Source organism: Melopsittacus undulatus, chromosome 4 (genome assembly GCF_012275295.1).
Source record: "Melopsittacus undulatus isolate bMelUnd1 chromosome 4, bMelUnd1.mat.Z, whole genome shotgun sequence".
Taxonomy (NCBI): Eukaryota; Metazoa; Chordata; class Aves; order Psittaciformes; family Psittaculidae; genus Melopsittacus; species Melopsittacus undulatus.
This window is the reverse complement of record NC_047530.1, coordinates 43,039,491-43,060,808: the sequence shown is the minus strand read 5'-3', so window position 1 is coordinate 43,060,808 and position 21,318 is coordinate 43,039,491.

Here is a 21,318-nt window from a genome sequence, read left to right as displayed (position 1 = left end):
ATGGGCCTTCATCATGTTCAATGATGACTATCTTTTCATTTGTATCTATTTTCTTTTGGAGAGCTTTGTGGAATTGTTACACTCTGTGTGCCTGAAAAACATATGAATTAGATGTTCTTGATCCTGAATAAAGCATCACTAAGGAAAAAAGGAAAATAAACAAGAAACTCAAGTTCCCCAAATTAATAGTAATTGTTGACTATTTATGTGCCTTCTAAAAGTAAAGTTTTAAAAGTCAGATTAACTGTCAGGTTTTATCTGCTCTCTGACCTTTCAAACTGCAAGCCATGCAAACCCCATATTTCTAACTTGTTCTTTTAAAACTTGTGTTTTGTATATGCAATGCCAGTCCAATTATTTTATTTGTTTATTTTGCTTGTATGATGGCCTTGTATTTGGAAAGCTGCCTGAGGAAAGATGCCGAAAGGAAAAGAGGGAACCCAGACAGCTATAAAAATATCTTGCATCCTTTTCACAGCATAAAATATATGGGCATGATGGCAGCCCTCCCGCCTTCTGTCACTGGAGCTGTGTACAGTAGAGGAGACCACATCACTATTGCCCTGGTGTGATCTTCTGTAAAATGCAGATAGTGCCATGCTGTGATATTTGCAGCATTGTGCACTGTGTTTAGTGGCAGATCTGCTAACAACAGCAAATCTATTCCTGGCCTTAGAGGGTGGAATTCTGCCTACTCACTTTTTCCTCTCTCTGCATTGTCTTCCTCTTGTCATGTACATTACATTTAGACCTTTGATGTAGAGCCCAGCCAAAAAAGAAATTTGAATCTAAATGCTTTCATATTTCTTAGTATGGGGTGGATTTGAAATCCTAGATTAGCAGTACCCTTCTGGTTTTAGTGTTGGGTTGTGTCCATAATCTTATGGAACCTAATTTCTAGTTGTATTCACATGCGTCCAAGAACTCACAGCTACTCTGAAGAAACATGGGAGAATCTGATAGGCACAATAAAATAATGATGAAAGATTGACACCAAAGAGGATAGAAACCTCACAAATTTTGATACAAGTTCTATAAGATTATAGAAAATTTTAACACTAATTCTACTTTTTTTTTTAGTAACCAGTTTCATCTTCTAAAACTTTACTTTCTAAACTGGTTTTTCATACTCCCTCTGATGAAGAGAAATGGGAAGACAATTAATTCTACAAGTTTTAACTAACTTTTTACAATGGAATGAATGGCTCACTGGGGACTCCTTTCTCTCTCTGTGAACTGCAGACGATTACATTAGCCTGTACATATGTTTATATATTTCATTTTTTTATACAACCCAATGTTCTCAGGTTTTGTGTGGTTATATATGTAAAAAACATGGAGCAGGGAACAGTTATGAACCCGCTTTACAATAAACACGAGTGCTATGGTTTTTTCCTCTACCTGAAGTGGTTAAGGCAAAGACCAAATAACTTGTTAAACTATTTTCATTGCATTGTTCAAACAAAGATCAAAATATTCTCTTTTTAAAAAAAAATCAGTGCTTTAAATCTCAAGACACATGTAAGTTAGAACTACTGCTTTCTTTGTACAAATGGAAGAAAGAAATTTAAACTAACATGAAGAGATAAAAATGGAACCCATTCTTCTCACTCCTGTAGCTGGGCTTTTACCACATTACCATTCTTGTCCCTCTCCAAATCAGTAAATTAACTGACACTAACCATCCCCAAAAGCAGCAGTGTCTTTACTGAATGTGTAGCACTCACTAAAGGTGCATTTGGCCCTCCCCAGTCAAAAGGAAAGATTGATCCAACACAGCACTTTAAATGTTGGGAAGAGTTGGGTACCTTCTTTCCCAGCAGCTTCCCTAAAACATCAGCATAAAAATCAGGTCTAAAATGCCTGTAGCAACAGTGAGTATCCCCATTAAGAATTCGGCATGTCTGAAGAAACTGAAGCTCATAACTAGTAGTTTGCATAGCAGTCAGCTTTTAGCTATGAGGAGCTTCATTTACCACATTCTCCCCTTCTACAAGGCATGAGGATACAACACATTTGTGGCAGAGTAACATGATCATTCTCTCCTTCTGTATTGCATGGATGACTGAGCCCATCCTCACTTATGCAGGAGTGTATGCAGCTGGGGAAAACTGAGCCTGGACATTACAATCTTTGGAGGCATCATGGAATGAGATATCTTTAATTTATACAGTTCTTTTGAGGACTGGGAAACTTTATTTTAAATCCTAGGATGTGCAGTCTATAAACTGTTGTCAAAAGTCTTGCTAGTCAGTGTTTGTGTCAGTTTCTGAAGCACTCATGTGGAGTTCTGATGGTTTAGAAGACTGGATGCAGAAGTTGCACTCTATGCTTTCAAATGCAAGACTGAACCTTGGCTAATTGGGAAATCTTGACAAATCAGAGAAAACACAGTGAACATTTTGTATTACACTTCAAGTGTTCATTATTTTTTATGTTAATTAAGGGGGTATTTATCAGTCATGATCTGCAAACAGTGGAGCAGATTGCACTCTACAGTCTATCACTTCTCACTCATGTTTCAAAACATCTGAAATAGATTCCACCTAGGCAGAACTTTCTGCCCTTCATATTTTGTATATGTGCATGCATTGGATACCATCTTGCTTCCTGGTATCAGCAGCTGCTATCATACTTTTTTATGAGCTGTCAGAATAAATAATTCTTTAATAGCACAAATAATTTAAATATCAGTATCTGGAGGTGTTAATTCTTCTGTTCTCATACCAGCTACATATGTGAGTGTCAAATGAACTTTTATTATTTAAAAATTTTTATTGAAAATAATGCTGCTATAAATCTGGCAAGGTGAAAAAAAAAGGCAAAAAAATAATGAAAATTATCATGTTCTTATACAAAAAATAGTAGCCATTTGGATAAAAACGTGCATATGATGGGTGTATGTATACAGTTTGGGTATAGACTTACCTATCTTGTATACAACATGATATGCCAAAAGGTGTTTATAACTCAAATCAATAACTTACTCTCTCCTCAGAGTACTCATGTCACATAAATTGACGCACCAATATGTACACAGTAATTCAGTGCACTGAGTTTTCTTATGTTCCTTGTTTGGCTGCATTTACATGGCAGTGTGAGTGGCTTCTTCTGCAGCTCCAGTCCCCAGACATCCAAACTGTAGAAAACATTAGACTACACTGCAGCTCTTTTCTCCCCTGAACATCCAAATTTCATTTTGAACGAAGGAGGATGTGTGAGGGCATGATGTGTTCACAGGTACCATTTCATTGTGGAGCCATTTGTCATATAGCTGTAATGCAGACAGTGATTTGATTGTGAACACACTGAAGAAGACAACTTATCTTAAGAATGAACTCAGGTCAGACTTTTCTAAATGCTCTTGAGCCACTATCAGTGATATCAGTAGTGTGTGATGGCATTGTCTTCCTGTGGAGACTTAGCAATGAATGTTTCCTTAGGTAACACAAATTTAACTATAGGCTCCATAGAATTACTATATTTAGCCATAAAAAATGGCAGTAAAGGGGATACCTTCAGCTGCTGCAGGGTTTGGAACGGCCGCGGGACTCGGCTCCCCTGCCGCCTGCTTCCGCTGCTCAGCTCTCGACTCTCCCTGCTCCTCCACCGCCTGCTCCTGCTGCTCTGCCACAGGCATTTGGTTCCCCAGGCCGCACTCCCTGGCAGCTTCAGCCGCCGGCAGCTCCCGGGGCCGCTCCTTCCCGGCTTTACGCAGCCTCACGCAGATGGAGGCGAGGACAAGGGCAAGGATGGTGAAGAGCAGTGGGACGGCCTGGTACAAGTCCAAGTCCATGGCCATGTCCATCCCCCCCTGCTGCCGGAGCCCCCCATATTACAAGTCATTGCCAAAAAGTACAGTGACACAAGAACCTTGACAAACACGAACACAGCAAATACAGGGCCAAAGTAACTGACAAGATTCTGAAACTGTGAGATCAAGAGAAACAACTTTGAGAGCCAATAAATCAGCATTGTGACAAGTGACTATAAATTCGCTCAGATCTGCTGTTATCTCAACCCCTTGTGCTCCACGTTGGGCGCCAAAAAGAACTGTCGTGGTTTAAACCAAATCCGCACAGTTTGTTCACTCACTCCCCCCCTTGTTCCCCCAACTCCCGGAGAGTTAGGAAGGAGAATCCAAAGAATGTAGCCCCCACAGATTGGGATAAGCACAGTTTAATAGCTAAGGCACAACACAAATCACTACTGCCATTACTACTACAGATAATAATGATAAAGCCAATAACAAGTGAAGAGAATACAACACCTCACCAGCCACCAACCCATAACTCACCCCACCCTGCCTGACCGAGCACCGACCGATACCTCCTCCATCCCCCCAGAGCTCCAGCCCTTCCGGGTTCTCTGCCAGTTACCTCCTGGGTATGACGTGCTATGGTATGGAATACCTCTTTGGCTAGCCTGGGTCAGGTGTCCTGTCTCTGCTTCCTCCCGGCCTCCCCTCCTCCCTGGCAGAGCATGAGGCTCAGAAAAGGCCTTGGACAAACCAAACATTTGAGCAGTAACTCAAAACATACTTGTTATCAGCAACCGTTCTCAGCCCAAAAGTCAAAACACAGCACTGCACCAGCTACCAAGAAGGAGAAAAATGACTGCTACTGCTGAACCCATGACAGGAGCATACTGTATTTTAATTCTGCTTCAGTTAGTGTTAAGTGTTGTAAAAATTAACAGACTGTTATATTCCTTGCACCAAAATCTTTGTGGATATGACATCACCATGTGCCTTTTAACTGGTGAGACATTTTTTCCCCTTTTGTTTCTAAATAAAGCAACAACAATTTTGCCCTCCTCCCTTTTGTCTCTAGTTTCTAATGCTGTGATATTAATAAGGAGTGACATGTTTAAAACCTTAATTTATACTGGTGAAGAATATTTTTGCAAGATATATGGTGTAAAGCTCCAAGATGAGGACATTTTAATAGTGATTTTATGGTGTAAGGAAAGAGAAGATTATCCTCACACAAAAATAATTAGGCAAACCAGTAGATCATTATAGTAAATTGAAAGAGATAATTTTCTTTTGTGGACATTTCAAGCAATGTAATTCACACAACTGCTCTTACTAAAAGTGCTAGGGTGAAATATATCTGATTTATGCAATATTGACCTGCCCATAGGATTAGATTTAGGTTCAATGGGGGAATAAGAGTCATGGATACGTTTTTGCTGGTATAGCTGTTATAGAATAATAAAGAGTCCAATACTGCTAACCCACCTTCTTTCTCTTGTCCTTCCTTGGGAGTCTCAATCTGAAGGTCCGTAAATTCCTTAAGTATTCAGTGCAGATTGCCTGAGGCCTCCTACACATATTAAGTTCTGCTGTTTGTTACTGGGAGCAGCACAAGACCATCATGAATCTTACACTTTTACTCCACAGATCTGTGCCTGATTATTCTCTATTTCTTTTCTCTGTAAGACAGGTAACATTTTAGTGCCTGCCTCTCTAGCTTTAACATCAAATGATTTCTACCAGCAGATTCCCAGTGTTTCATCCAAGCTCATCAAGTGAGAAGATGCACAGCCACTCTGGTGCAAGTAAAGGAACAATCAAGTCCCTTGTGTACAGCAAACCCAATACCTATCCACATAGCTGATGAATCTGGTTAGATTTTTGGTCCTCTATACTAAAAGAAAAAAACCAAATATCCACAAATAAAATACAGAGGAGATAAAGATATATTCCTTTATAAAACATGCTTTAATCTAACACAGTCTGAAGATTTGAGCTGTGTATTTATTAATAAGCAAACACTACTGTCCAAAAGAATGGTGAGAGTAAATGAAGCCCTGCACACAGGGGATCTTATACTATGTACTTTCCAGAAGCATTCCTCAAGGACACAACTGCACCCTCTGTAAACACTCTTTTGATTTAAAAATGAAAACATGCAATCCCTATCTCAGTGGTAATCATAAGCTTTTAGATTACGTGGTATAGACCATCACCATTCTCCACTACAGAATAGAGACCAGCACTAAAAGTACTGACATAAGTGGTTTCCCTTTCCAAATTTAGTTGCTTATGTTCTTTTCAGCTTTCCAAAACTGGTTTTGTGAAACTGAGCTTGTGCTCATTTGTCTAAATAAGCTGGTTAAGAAGATAGATCACCAACAGAAGAGTAGATTCATGTATTTACTCCTAGGATCAATGCTTATTAATAATCATAAAGTTCTTTACTAGATCCACTTTGTAAAATACGTCGATGCCCTACTATATTATCTCCTATAGAAGTTTACATACTTACTGGAAAGATAGGCATAATATTGCATATAATTTGTTGCTGACCAGAAACTTGTGAGTTGCTGACTCGCTGTCCTGAGTTGCTATTTTTCCTTAAAAAACATGAGATTGTCAGTGCAGTGTAGAAGCAGGTGGTCTTATAAAGAGGCTAAAGGGTGTGAAGCAATGGTGACTTTTCCCACAGTTGCTGAACAACTGGGTGTGAAAAGTGCCTAATGTGGTATTCTGCCTCACACATTTCCTCACCTAATTCTGTAGGATAAATGTGAGTGCATTACTGCATGAGCTCATCCCTGAGTACATTCATAATGTTTTAAGTTATCAAATTTTCTCTCCTGAAATGAAATTTTCTTCAGTAAGTTAAAAATGCAGCCTCAGTATGAAATAGTCTATGCCTTTCCTACAAGCTTTTGCTTCCCTAGCTGGCATAGGGAATTTGCACAGAGAAATTGGACATAAGCATACATGCAGTTATTATGGCTTTTTTTTCTTGTTGATTTTCTGCAAAAGCACTTTTCCTGCCTAGTAAACATCTGAAAGATAAAGTTAAGGAGTACATAAAGCATTTTGGTGTTTTGTTTTTTTTTTTTTCACATTAGACAGAAGAATCATTTGGCATGCATTGTCTTTTAGATTGGCTTAGAAAAAGTGAGTGACAAGTGATTCCATGTTTCCTTCTGCTGAAGTTGACACATTTTCCAAAGTACTCTGTGCAAATATTTCATGGCACGCATAGCACAATGTGACACTGTTCCTAAAAAAAAAAAAAATCAGATTTTTACAAAATAATAGGGACTTGTTTTTTTTTTAATTATTATTATTTTTAGAGTGGTAATAAGACATACAGTTATGACTGAATGGTCCTAGCTGATTTTTTTAGTCCATTCATTTACTTCAGCTGTTCAGTATTTTCTTACAGTATCATATTGACATAGAAGGAAAGGAAATACATTTTCAAACCTCTTAATTCAAAATAAGTCAAAGAACATGCTTCTTTCCACAATCTGAATTCATAAAGCTGGCTGTATGGAGCCTTTTCCAAGATATGAAATCCCACAATGTCTTTTCAATTAATTTTGTGGTACAAGAAACCTAATATCAGGTTGGGGAACTTGGCAACCGTTCCTTACAGGATAAGTTCTGTAGGGCAAAGGTAATATAATCATGACAACACTCACCTGATCTTTCATTGCCAGGTAGCTTACTCCTTGTCCTAAATGATTAGCTAACACTTTCCAAAGATGTTAAGTATGTTTCTTCAGACACATTTCGATTTTGATTTTTAAGATATTGCTCTACCCACTGTCTGCCACATGGAGAGTTTTCATTTGGGCAACAGAATCATTAGTCACTTCTGAAAATCCTTGCCATCCCCATGATTAGGCACCTGCTCGAGATGCCTGGATTCCATTTCCAGAAAGCTAGTTGGCATCTTCCAATGCTGTAGCAAGAAGATTTTTCTGGGATTTTCGGGTGTCAGGAACAAATATAGATCTAGGCTTACCATCATGTAGATATAACAAAAAAGACAGGGGGAGAAAATAACCATAAATATTTACTGAAGACAAACTGTTTTCTGGAGACAAAACACCAGGAGTTGTGGGGTATCATTTTTTTTGTATATCATTTGCATATGCAAAGAAACTTAGAGGGTTGTTTTTTTTTTTCAAAAAACATTTTGTCATTAGGAACTTTAGGAATGTGAAGTCTTTTACTCCCTTTTCCTATAGAGAGTTTAACAATGCAGCATCATGTACAGGGAAAATTCTAAACATTAAGTGGTTAGCTATTAAGAAATACCTAACAGACACTTTAGAATACCTCTTACCCCAAAACCAGAACTTGAAGTATCACTGATAAATGCTACTTTTCTCATCACTTTCTCATCACCACTTGTTTCACCCTTATCGTCTTGTTACTGATCCTCCTATTACCCCTACATTTTTCTGTCTTTGGAAGCACCTGGATTTTTAACATATATTTCTGCAGCTCCCAAAGCATGCATTATTTCCAAATTTGAAGATACAAGACTGTAATGACAGTTTTCTCTTCTCATGACAAATAATATTGAAACCCTTTTTTTAGGCCCATTATTCTATATGAAAATATTTAGAGGATACTGGTGACAGTGCAGCAAGAGGAACTCAGAAGGGCAATGAAGCTGGTGAAGGGTCTGGAGGACAAAGCTTATGAGGGGCAGCTGAAGAAAATGGGGTTATTTAGTCTGGAGAAAAGGAGACTCAGGGGAGACCTTATCAGTCTCTATAACTACTTTCTCTATAACTACCAGTCTCTATAACTAAGGAAGGTGTAACAAGGCAGGTGTCAGTCTCAAGTAACAAACTTCCCTTCCGTTCCCTTCTGTTCCCTTCCCTCCCCTCTCCTTCCCTCCCCTCCCGTTCCTTTTCCTTCCTTCTCCTCCCCTTCATTCACGTCCCCTCCCCTCCCTTCCCCCCCCTTCCCCATCAGTGGTAAGTATGGAACATATTTAGGTTAGAGGAACATGAACAGCAAGAAGTGATGGTGGAAGAAGAAAGTATTTATGCTTGTCCTGGTTTCAGTAGTAGCAGTCATTTTTCTCCTTCTTGGTAGCTGGTGCAGTGCTGTGTTTTGACTTTCAGGCTGGGAACGGTTGCTGATAGCAGCGATGTTTTGAGTTACTGCTCAAATGTTTGGTTTGTCCAAGGACTTTCTGAGCCTCATGCTCTGCCAGGAAGGAGGGGAGGCTGGAAGGAAGGAGAGACAGGACACCTGACCCAGGCTAGACAGAGGTATTCCATAGCACAGCACGTCATGCCCAGGATGTAACCGTGAGAGTTACCTGGAAGGGGGGACTCTGGGGGTTGAAGAAGGTATAGTTCGGTGCGTGGTCGGGCAGGGTGAGGTGAGTTATGGGTCGGCGGCTGGCGAGGTGCTGTATTCTCTTCACTTGTTATTTCCTTTATCATTATTATTATTATTGGTGATAGCAGTAGTGATTTGTGTTATACCTTAGTTATTAAACTGTTCTTATCTTAACCCGTGGGAGCTACATTCTTTGGATTCTCCTCCACAACTCTCCGGGAGTTGGGGGAGCAAGGGGGGGAAGTGAGCCAACAAGCTGTGCGATTTGTGTTTAAACCACGACTATGCTTAATGCGTAATGGTGCCAAATCTGTCAGTTGCCCTTTTAATAACCTCTTTTTGTTTCACTTCTGCTAAAAATATCTCAAAATCCCTTGGTGAAGCCATAATTTAACAAAATGTAATATCCTCTAAGAAACAACAGGAGTTTAGGAGTTCTAGGAGTCCTCAACCATGCCCTAGAAAAGCCAAAAGTACATGAACAATCTACAGTATTTCTGGGAATAGACCATGTCATAATCCTTTGCCAGCCATAATCATCAGAGAATTAAGTCTTCTCATGCAAATGTTAACCCCACAAGTGGCAAATCTCCATGGAGAATCTTTGATTCTTTTCACTAACTTTAAGAACAGCTCAAACATTATTTCTCTGCAAGGAACTGGAATAATAAAATGGCATATTGGACCTGAATTTTACATGAACTTGCACAGTTTTGTGTGTCATGCTCACATATTTGAGACCTCACTTGAAGTACTGTGTGCAGTTCTGGTGTCCTCAACATAAAAAGGACACGGAACTGTCAGAATAAGTCCAGAGGAGGCCACGAGGATGATCAGGGGACTGGAGCACCTCCCATACGAAGACAGGCTGAGAAAGTTGGGGCTGTCCAGCCTGGACAAGAGAAGGCAGCGTGGAGACCTCACAGCAGCCTGTCAGTATCTGAAGGGGACTCATACAAATGCTGGGGAGAGACTTTTATCAGGGACTGTAGTGATAGGACAAGGGGTAACAGGTTAAAACTTAAACAGGGGAATTTTAGATTAGATATAAGGAGGAAGTTCTTTACTGTATGGGTGGTGAGGCACTGGAATGGGTTCCTCATGGAAGTTATGAGTGCTCCATCCCTGGCTGTGTTCAAGGCCAGGCTGGACAGAGCCTTGGATGACATGGTTTAGTGGGTGATGTCCCTGCCCATGGCATGGGGGTTGGAACTAATGACCTTAAGGTCCTTTCCAACCCTGGCTATTCTATGACTCTATATCTGACAGATGATGAATGAATCCTTTAATGGCAGATTGTAACAAAATAATGAATAGAACGTAGTAAGGCAGAGGGCAAAGGGTCAATTCAGAAATCTTCATTCAAATTTCTTAGCCTTACTGCAGAGCTGGGAAACAGTCCATAACAGAGTAACTGAATTTCAGTTACTGGTGTTACGTCAGGGCAGCAAAAGAAAGCAGTTACAATTTTCTGGGGTTTCAAGCATAATAATGCAATTCAACCCTTTATGCATTTGATGGCATTTCCATTTAACCAACTTCAGTATTTTCCCACAGGTACCTATAGAGAGATTTTCACAGCACAATGAGAAAGCAAAAACATTTTTTAAATTTGCCATGGACTCCAATAGCTGGATTTTTTTTGACCAATTGTAACTCAAGTTTACATCGTCTCTGTGTGAAATTATCCTTTCCCATAAAAAAAAGGCATCATTTATCACTTGAGAATTGAAACTTCCTAAAAGCTTGGGTTTGACAGTAATGTCTGAGTGATCTTCAAGATAGCTTAGCCTGGGCAAATACCAAAAGAATAGAATAATTAGAAGTAGGCTATCAGTTTCATTTGTATAAACTCACAACAAATGCTCAGGACCCATATACCTCATCTGTAGTTTTATTTGTGTATTGACATTTTAACACCACAGTCAGCTCTTTGATATGCACAGATACATGCATTAACTCAGTCGACTAGACTGTTCAATTAGCGCACAATTCGTCTTGCAGGTGCACAGACTCCAAGATACCTCAATACAGCCTGCTTTGGTCTGGCTGTATTGTTTGCTGACAAGGAACAGTGCAAATGCAGTGATTTTGTTTCATACAGGAGTAATCACATCCTCATCACACAGATCTTGAGCTACTAGGTGTGACCAAACTGACTTTATGTAAAGGCATCTGAGATGTGTGTGTAGCACAGCACTGCAGTTTCTAGTTAAACATACTATGTAAGACACAGCACAGTAAGGAAATGGACATATCACCACTAGATTCTTGCCTCCATGATCTCCTATCCTCCTCTCTCTAAGACAATAAACCTTTGTGGAATGGGACATAATGAAGGGTCGAACATAGACACTGAGCTGATGCTGTGTACACCAAGCTGCGGTAGCTGAGATCCTTTCTTAACTCGTTTGTTTTGTTTGACTCTTATTTTGTTCTTGCTGGATATGGAACTGACTGCAGGGTTGTCCTGATGCGATGGTGATGCTGGAGACTTACTACGTCAGTCCAGCTGGCAGTTTGTTAAATATCCATTCCTTCTCCTTCCCTTCTCGGCTGGTGTCATCAGCAAGATGAGTGCTTTGCCTTTTCCTAGGGTATAGGTAAGCAGCACAGGGGCTGGTTCATTAATTTCAAGGGAGACAAAACATCATGATGTAAAAATGCAGTTGCCCTTCCAGAGCCACTCCCATCTTCCACCACACTTGCTTTGATGCATCTGCTAAATTCTATCATTGTTAAACCCAGTTTGATGCCATTTTCCATACCTACAGTCTTTCCTTCAAAAATCTGCTTACAACAGAAGCTTCAAACAATGATGGAAGCTGGGCTTGTAGCTGCTTAAATTGCACTATGTTTGGCAGCATTTGTCAGTAGTTGCCCTCATCTCCTCCCAGCCTTTATATTTTATATTATTTTGTGGTAATATTCAGAATGCCAGTACAGACACTTTGTATTTTCAAGTTTCCACATCATACCTGGCCCTGTGGGTGGTATTCACTAACCTGCAAATGCTCTAGCTCCAAAACACATGCCAGATCTTAGGCTCTGGGCTGCTGAAGCCTAAACCTGTCATGAACATGACGTATATAGCTACCAGAGGCAGCCAGTTCTGAATATTCTGTAACATTAGAGCAGTATGTTGCATGGGCTCTGTGCTGTGAACATTATTTATAGTTCACTTGTGAGTCAATTGTTTGCAGCATTTGCTGGAGGTAAGTAGGGTTTGCAGTCTTTAAAAATAGATGTTAACAATAGGCATGAATATTATCCTGCATATATATTGGAGTGCCTACCACTGAGCTACAGCGAGCCATCCAAACAGAAGCAAACAGCTTCAATCAGCACAGTACTGAAGAGCTGATTAAGCTTGTTTCAAACATACGGTTGTACATGAAGTTGTATTTCTTTTCCAAGTTTCATGATTTCATCACATAGCACTGAAGGCAGATCTGCCAGGCTGTGGGGACTGGCTCAGGGTTACTTACCATTTTGCACCACTTTCCAGCTATCCACCCATACACTGAAAACAGCACCAAAATCAGGTGTAATGCAGGGGTTAAAACACAGTGGGAGCAGAAAGTTCATCTTTGTACAGCATTCTGCACATGTGTTTTGAGAAGCCACACCAGAGGCTTGAAACAAGGAGATGTTTTGCCTCCTTGTCTCATCTGGGCTTTTGAAATGTCTGCAGTAAGTACTCTTCATATATAATGCAGTTTCTGTGGGCCACACAGATTTTTTTTTTTTATTACAAAGATGGCAATCTGACAATCTTAGCAAAGATAACAGAAATAATGAAAAGTTGACTAAGTGACAGAGAAAGGGATTCAAACTGGATTGCTAGAAAATAATGAGCAAATATCTTTTTATATATGTGTGTGTATATATAATGCTTGAAAACAAATACTATCTTATTTCACTATCATAGAATCGTAGAATCATAGAATAGTTAGGGTTGGAAAGGACCTTAAGATCATCTAGTTCCAATCCCCCTGCCATGGGCAGGGACACATCACACTAAACCATATCACCCAAGGCTTCATTCAACTTGGCCTTGAACACTGATAGGGATGGAGCACTCATAACCTCCCTGGGCAACCCATTCCAGTACCTCACCACCCTAACAGTAAAGAATTTCTTCCTTATATCCAATCTAAACCTCTGTTAAGTTTCATCCTGTTACCCCTTGTCCTATTACTACAGTCCCTAATGGAGAGTCCCTCCCCAGCATCCCTGAAGGCCCCCTTCAGATACTGGAAGGCTATCCTATTAAGAACCTTAGAATTAATTTCTTTAAATACTTCCATGCTTTGTAGAGATGTGTAACTTCAAGTCCTCACAGTGGTTACCAGGATTTCATTCAGAAAGAAACCTGCCAACCCTGAAACAAGTGGGGCACTTTGCCACTTTGTTCATGCTTTTCAGCTCTGGCCAAGTAATAAATAATATTCCTTTCAAAGTTTATTTTAACATAAAACATAAGAAATACACTTTAAAAATGTATGAAGCTTACATTAAAAATAAGCTGTTTCAAAGGAATCCTAAGGGGCTCTAAATTAGGCCTGACCTCTAGAAATACTTTTCGGCCACCTAACGCATCCCAGTGTGCTTATCTGTTTCTGTGGGACATTTCATGTTAGTAGGATATTTTTAAGGCTTATTTCTACATGAGGTTGCATTTTTAGATGTCTAAACTGATTCTTCTTGTCACACTATGTTATCATCACAAAACCACTCTAGGGAGAATAAATTCTAAATAACACAGTCTAGGTTTGGGCTAAAATCAGCATACTCCTCATCGAACTCTCCAAACTGAGACTAATTAGACATGAATGGGATCATCCTTGCCTTTTGCAGAGCTGATATCTGACCTGGACTATGGAAAAATATTACCAGTTGTAGTTCTATCCAACTGGGCATTAGATGGATTAAATGGCTGAAAATATTCCCAGAAGATTTCTGAGAGGGGGTGTCTGTGGAGGTATCTTAATTTTTGCCTTCTAATTGCTGCACAGAAACTGAAGTGATTTGTTTGAGCAACCATTCTCTCCCGAAGTCCTCTTACTTCAGGAGAATACTGGAATGTGTCAGTACAGATAACACCTTCACATGTATGCTGCTCACTGACCTCAAACTATATGAATAAAAGGCCAAGAGAAACCATGGTGGAATAAGATGCAGTGTTTTAGCAAGGAATACATGTTTTATATTTTTTGGCATTGTGCTACTCTTTTCAGAATTAAAGGGTGGATTATTGTGGATTTGTTTTCTTTCAGGAATTAGGGCTGGCCTTGGCTTAGCTTCAGTACTGCAGAGGTATTAACTGCAATGCATTTCTGTCTTACAGCTTCATCCCATTTAGCCATTGTGACTTTGGAGTGACTTCTAAAGCAATCCAATCAGAATGAGTTGGCAGATTAATGTTAACTTTCATGTCAGGACTGAAGGCAATGCAAAATGAAAATGCTAAAAGAAAAGGCATTGCACCAGCCATGCTGTAGCTAAAAATAAAACTGAACTGTCTCATGTGAGCTAATGAGCCTTTGTTTAATCCACAAATGGGTAAAGCATTAGGAAACTGCCTTTCTGTGTATTAATCACTCCCCAAATTTAAATAAAATTGATGCTATAGCCTCTGGCCAGTATAATAAAGCATATCTAAGGGCTGCCCTTTATTCATCTAAAATTTTGGTTTACCACAAAATTTCCATCTTCTTCAGCCGTGGCAGCCACTGAGTTTGTGATGAATTCTATACTGCAGTTCCTCAGGAACAGTACTAGCAAGATTAGAAGATTCATTTTCACCTATTGTTTAGGCAACATTTCAAATTATACTTTTCTCCTTGCAACAAATGTGGAGTTGGTTGATACATTTTAGGGCTCAGAGGCCAAGGGGGAAGCTTGGAACAGTATAAATTACCCCTTCACACCCAACAATTTGAACATTAATTCTAATCTAAACATCAAAGATCAGTGCAGCTTTTTGGCTGGACAGTATTACAACTAAGAAGAGTGTATAGCTCAAGCTTCTAGTGTAACATGTTCCTCTAGATCTGATGACTTAATTTTCATCTCAGTCTAAAAATACTTGTTTCTTCTCACTTGCATGCAACTAGTTATGGGGATGGGTAATTTTTGGTCTCACAACATTTGAATACTGTATATGATTAAGTCTACTTTTGGATTTCCAATTTAGTAATTTCTGGTCCCCAGGAATGCAAATGACGCAATGTGTGATGTTCTTGGATTTCTGGTTCAACACTCTCTACTGACTATCATTTATCACTGGCTTAAATATGACAAACAGCAAGCCTGAAACATAGTCTGTGGCTCTAAAAAGCAACTTCTTCAGTAAAGCTTTTAAATTTTAGATAGAACCCAATAGTCAAATCTCACTGATACAGTTGTACCCACAAAGTACTATCTATCTATGTTAGCTTAGCCAGGATGTCCTTAACATCAACACTATATGCTAACATTACAGTATTAAACAGTGCTGTCCCAATTTTTACTTTCTCAGATCTATAAGCAAGGCAGGTGAGTTCCTGTTCATAATAAAATAAAACTAAGTTTGTTGTTCTTCTTTCATCATTAAAGATACTTTCTTTTCACCAGGACATTTTTTCAGTTGCACTGTTACCTGTTTTCTTATATTCTTCCTGTCTTTTTCTATACAGTTTTAATAACTCCTTGTTTTAATATGTAAGTACACTTAGTACTGCATTTGTTCTAACTTTCAAATATCTCGTTGTTCACAGTAGAATGGAAGTCTTGAAATACAGTGTTGTGTGCTTCTTTATCTTCCTTTTTGTAAATTGAGAAGTGCATGATTGAAAAAAAACAACCCTAATGATAAAAATAGCAGGCAATAGGACTTTGAACAAATTATAGCTCTGATAATTTCTCATACTCACATAAGATGACACAGATGCTTTCTTAAAAATATGCATTAAACAGTAAATAAATTAATATTAAAATTTCTCTATGACCTACCATCTGTATTAAACAAAGAGCAACCCTATAATAGGGACACTAGGAAATAGAGACCTCCTCATACTTACCATATGCAATTATTCTAATGAAAACATTCTAGGCTAATGATATTGTCAACAAAATGTCATCTGCAAAGTTACTGATATTTTCTAGAAGGTCAAAACCTGAGAAAAATAAAATACAGAAATGATGGAACTAAGAACAGATAAATTTGAAGAAAAAAGTCACTACATTAAGGTTCTTTAAATATGAACTATCAAATGTATTTGCCCTAGTTCCACTCCTGGCTGCTTTGATTCTTTCTTTTTCCCCGAGTGATGCCATTTTCCCTGGAGGTGGCTGCTGTTAGCTGTGGATTCACATGGAATGTCAAGGTGGTAGATAGCTCCTCCTGCAGCATTTCAGCTGATGCCAGCAGAACTTGGGCAGGCAGAGTGATGCAGTTCTTATATAACACCCCAGGGTTAAAAGCTGGGTTCCCTCCCACTTCCAGCAGCGTGCAGCTTGCACTTTTGTTCTGCAGTGTCATAGAGTAGTAGACTTCAAACTTGACACTGCTGAAGGACTGAATAATAGCCACTTATTACTGAGAAACCTCTTAATGTTTAGGTAGGTTAAACCAATACCATATTTGGAACATTTCTATTGGATTTTTTAATTGATTTTTCTTTTTCTATGAATTATACAATCTATGTACAATGGTGATGTTTATAGTGAAAACTGAGCAGCCTCAAAAGCCGTGCTTCACAGTATGTGTTTACAACTCAGATATTAGAATTACTGCCTTCAAATATCATTAAGTTTTACCTGTATAACGGAAATCACTTCTTGGAAAACTTTTCTGTTCTCAACATAAAATACAGAATATTGTATAGGACATTCCCCACAAGGCTAATAGAATTCTATAATGGGGAGTAGGAAATTTTCTACACAAATTATTTGTTTGCCTTTAAGGTTTTTCAATAGAGCATCACTGCTTATACTAGTCTCATCTTTTGAATTTAATAACATCTTGTTATTAACACGTACTAACATACATGAGGATCTGTGTTATGTTCCAGCAGTAAAATGAGGGGTTTGCCAGTGAAAGTCAACTGCAGGCACCTCCCAGGCTGTGTTTTTAGGCATGAATACTTGCCTGATTGTGGAAGGCAAGATATCTATGGTGTAGTTCCTATATAAGGGACAATTACTATTAGGTTTACAGTTGGACTTGATGATCTTCAGGGTCTTTTCCAACCTAAATGATTTTAAGATTAGACTAAACTTGAACAAAATGAACCCTAGATGAAATAGTGAGCACATTCATAACTCACAGTTATATGCAGCAGACTGTTTCTGTGAACATTATGCTTTGTCCAGCTCAAATAATATTACCTTACGGTTAAAATGATACTATTGTTTGGCTGAAGGGGGCTTATAAGGATGCTGGGGAGGGACTCTTTATTAGGAACTGTAGTGATAGGACAGGGGTAACAAGTTAAAACTTAAACGGGGAAAGTTTAGATTGGATATAAGCAAGAAATTCTTTGCTGTAAGGGTGGTGAGGCACTGGAATGGGTTGCCCAGGAAAGTTGTGAATGCTCCATCCATATCAGTGTTCAAGGCCAGGTTGGGCAGAGCTTTGGCTGACATCGTTTAATGGGAGGTGTCCCTGGCCATGGCAGGGGGGTTGGAACTAGATGACCTTAAAGTCCTTTCCAACCCTAACTATTCTATGATTCTATGCTGTAAGCAAAAGGCTTGTAGCATGTTGCTGAAATTATATAAGGAAAATACAGAAAATAAAAACATCAATTTAGCTAGCGGTAATAACATATTACAGAGTTGTGGGGTTTTTTTTTGCTATAGCTATAATTTCTCCAAGAAAATTAAAGAGCTTAGCAAGATTAACTCCTACATGCTCACAAAACCTGTTGTGTTCTAACTACAGCAAAACAGAGTAATGCACGGTTTCATCCTGAAGACTTTTGAGCTAGCTCCACGCTTGCTGGTGTGGTCCTTCAGTACAATGCACAGCTAATGCACAGCTATCAGTTAATATTTGGAAACAAGACAGCCATAGTACTTCAGTTCTGCATCCAGGCTATAGGTCAGACCCGTAAACCAGCTTGATTAACTCAGTTACTGCATGGTGTTAAAGTCACCTAGTTACCAGTAGTGAGCTGAGTTACAAATCTTTCCCACGACACATATGGAAATATTTAAATTATTTTGTCTTCTTCAGGTTGAAATCAGCAAGAAAATGACCTGTCAAACCTTGGATGAAAAAACAAAACCGTCAAATTCTGCAGTAAGAGCATTAAAACATCTCTCATAAGATAATTCTATTCCTGGTATGTCAGCCACTCCTCCCAGTTTAGTGTCATCAGCAAACCTGCTTAGGGTACGCTCAGTTCCCTCATCCAGGTCGCTGATGAAAATATTAAACAGCACTGGTCCCAGCACTGACCCCTGAGGGACTCCACTAGTCACAGACCTCCAGCTAGATTCTGCCCCAACCCCATGTGCCAGTACAGGTTGGGGGTTGACCTGCTGGAAAGTGGTGAAGGGGAAAGGGACCTGAGGGTCCTGGTGGATAGGAGGATGACCATGAGCCAGCAATGTGCCCTTGTGGCCAAGAAGGCAAATGGCATCCTAGGGTGCATTAGAAGGGGTGTGGTTAGTAAGGCAAGAGAGGTTCTCCTCCCTCTCTACTCTGCCTTGGTGAGGACGCATCTGGAGTATTGTGTCCAGTTCTGGGCCCCTCAGTTCAAGAAGGACAGGAAATTGCTTGAAAGAGCCCAGCGCAGAGCCAGAAAGATGACTAAAGGAGTGGAACACCTTCCTTATGAGGAGAGGCTGAGGGAGCTGGGTCTCTTTAGCTTGGAGAAGAGGAGACTGAGGGGTGATCTCATCAATGTTTACAAATATGTAAAGGGTGGGTGTCAGGATGATGGAGCTAGGCTTTTTTTCAGTGATATCCAGTGGTAGGACAAGGGGCAATGGGTGTAAACTGGAGCAGAGGAGGTTCCACGTCAACATCAGGAAGAACTTCTTTACTGTGAGAGCGACAGAGCACTGGAACAGGTTGCCCAGGGGGGTTGTGGAGTCTCCTACGTTGGAGATATTCAAGGCCCGCCTGGACAAGTTCCTGTGTGATGTATTCTAGGTTACCCTGCTCTTGCAGGGGGGTTGGACTAGACGATCTTTCGAGGTCCCTTCCAACCCTTGAGATTCTGTGATTCTGTGATTATTTGGGTGACATGGTCTAGGGTGAGGTGTCCCTGCCCATAGCAGGGGGGTTGAAACTAGAAGATCTTAAGGTCCTTTCCAACCCAAATCATTCCATAATTCTATGATTTTATCTCAAAATATGTTTTGTCTGTTCTCACTGGGAACTGCAAAGCAATATGATAATACTAGCTCAGTTTATGTATACCAAAAGATTGGTAGAACTATTAAAAATAAAACAAATCAAAGCCTAATCTAATTTGTGGTCTGAAACTAAGCATATAAATTCTGAAAATAAAATATTTAAGAAATTAAAGATTGACTAAAACAGTAAAGGTATAATGAAACAAGTTTAGCTATTCTTTTTATTATAGGACATACGAGAGTTTTAATAAAATAAGATTCTAGTGTGCTTTAAATATTGCAAATTGCTATATCCAGAAATTATTAAAAAGAAGATTTTTAGTCCCTCCTCCCCACAATATTGTTCAACCAAATTGGCTTGTGAAAATGCATTCATGATTTACTGTTACGGGACAATGTCATGCAAATATCTGGCTTTCAGTTGTTCCTGCTCCACTTCATGTTCACCCACCTTAGCTGCACAACTTGAGAATCTGCAACAGGAATGTTTCTTTTCTTTTTTTTTAACTTTGGGTTTATTCCTTGTAGCTATGGAAACTTGTGCATTTTTCCCTGAAATTCATTTAAAAATAGAAAATCTGCAGATTCCCATAGCACCTCGAAGGTCAATAGAGTTGCCTTAATTTCTTTTCTATTTCCAAATGCTATTGAGTATAACATCCTTCTGTGAAGCAACTTTTTTTGATTTCTAGCTAACCCTTGATTTGATATTTTTATAGAGGTTATGTAGTGGACTCAGTTTAAACTGGATGCCAATTTTCCAGACAATCCTGACAATGGCTGATTTTCCAGGCTACATCCATTTTCTGCATGGCATATTAAGCCAAACAGAATATATTTTTAATTCACTATTTATGGTGACTCGTAACAAATTCCCATAGTCCTCTAATAGTTTTCTCCATCCTCTTACAAGCATATTTTTTAAGTGTTGCAGGTGTGCATAGCATGTTGAAAGCACACTAAAGACTATACTTGCTGAAAGACCTGCTCAGTTTCTCTTTGTGACAAGTTCCAGGGAACTGTCACCCTGAACCACGTCTGATTCTGTATCACTTAAAGCAGCAAGAATTTGGTACTGAATTTAAATTGAAGAGGAACAAAACATATCTGTTGCAGGGACTGGATTTATTGCGATGAGACAGCAATATAAAACTGAGAGTAGGCAGAACTGAACTGAGAGTTCAGACAAATGGGACATGAAGCAGCAAGAACTTTAATTTCCAAGTGGGATTAGCTTTGGTAATGTTGCTGATTGCTAGGTGCAGTGAATTTGTCAGTCCACATTTAGGAATTTCTTGCACATGGTATCAGGGTCCTAGGAATAGAATGCATAGCAGGCATTAGGAGAGTAAAGGAGAGTAAAAAGTCACCCAAGCCAGTGAAGAAAAAGAAGTCTGCTGAACAGCAGTATTGCTAAGGTAGTCAGAAAGAAATTACCTTCTGCAATATGGGAGAATTTGGATTTTGATTATTAATCCTAGCTTCTAATAGCCTTTCCCTGAGCAAACAGGAAGAAACAATGTTTCTCTCTTACTGCAGTTGAAAAGATTCAGGTTCCTACTTATCTTGTGTGCCTGATTTGGAAAAGGAATTAGAAAGATCTCCCACCTCCCCAAAAATGAACTAGAAGTGATTTATTCAGAAATAATGTAACCTCCCTTCTTCTGGCAATAGGACATCTGAAACCTGATTTGATGATTGACATATAAGGATGATTACGAGATTAGTCCCAACGGACAAGCCAAGTAGCAGAATGCCTAATATGAGAATCTGTCATACTCACATTCACAGCCACTCGGCATCTTCAGGATATGCACAGGAGACCATTATCCAGCATCAGAAATCCGGGCACC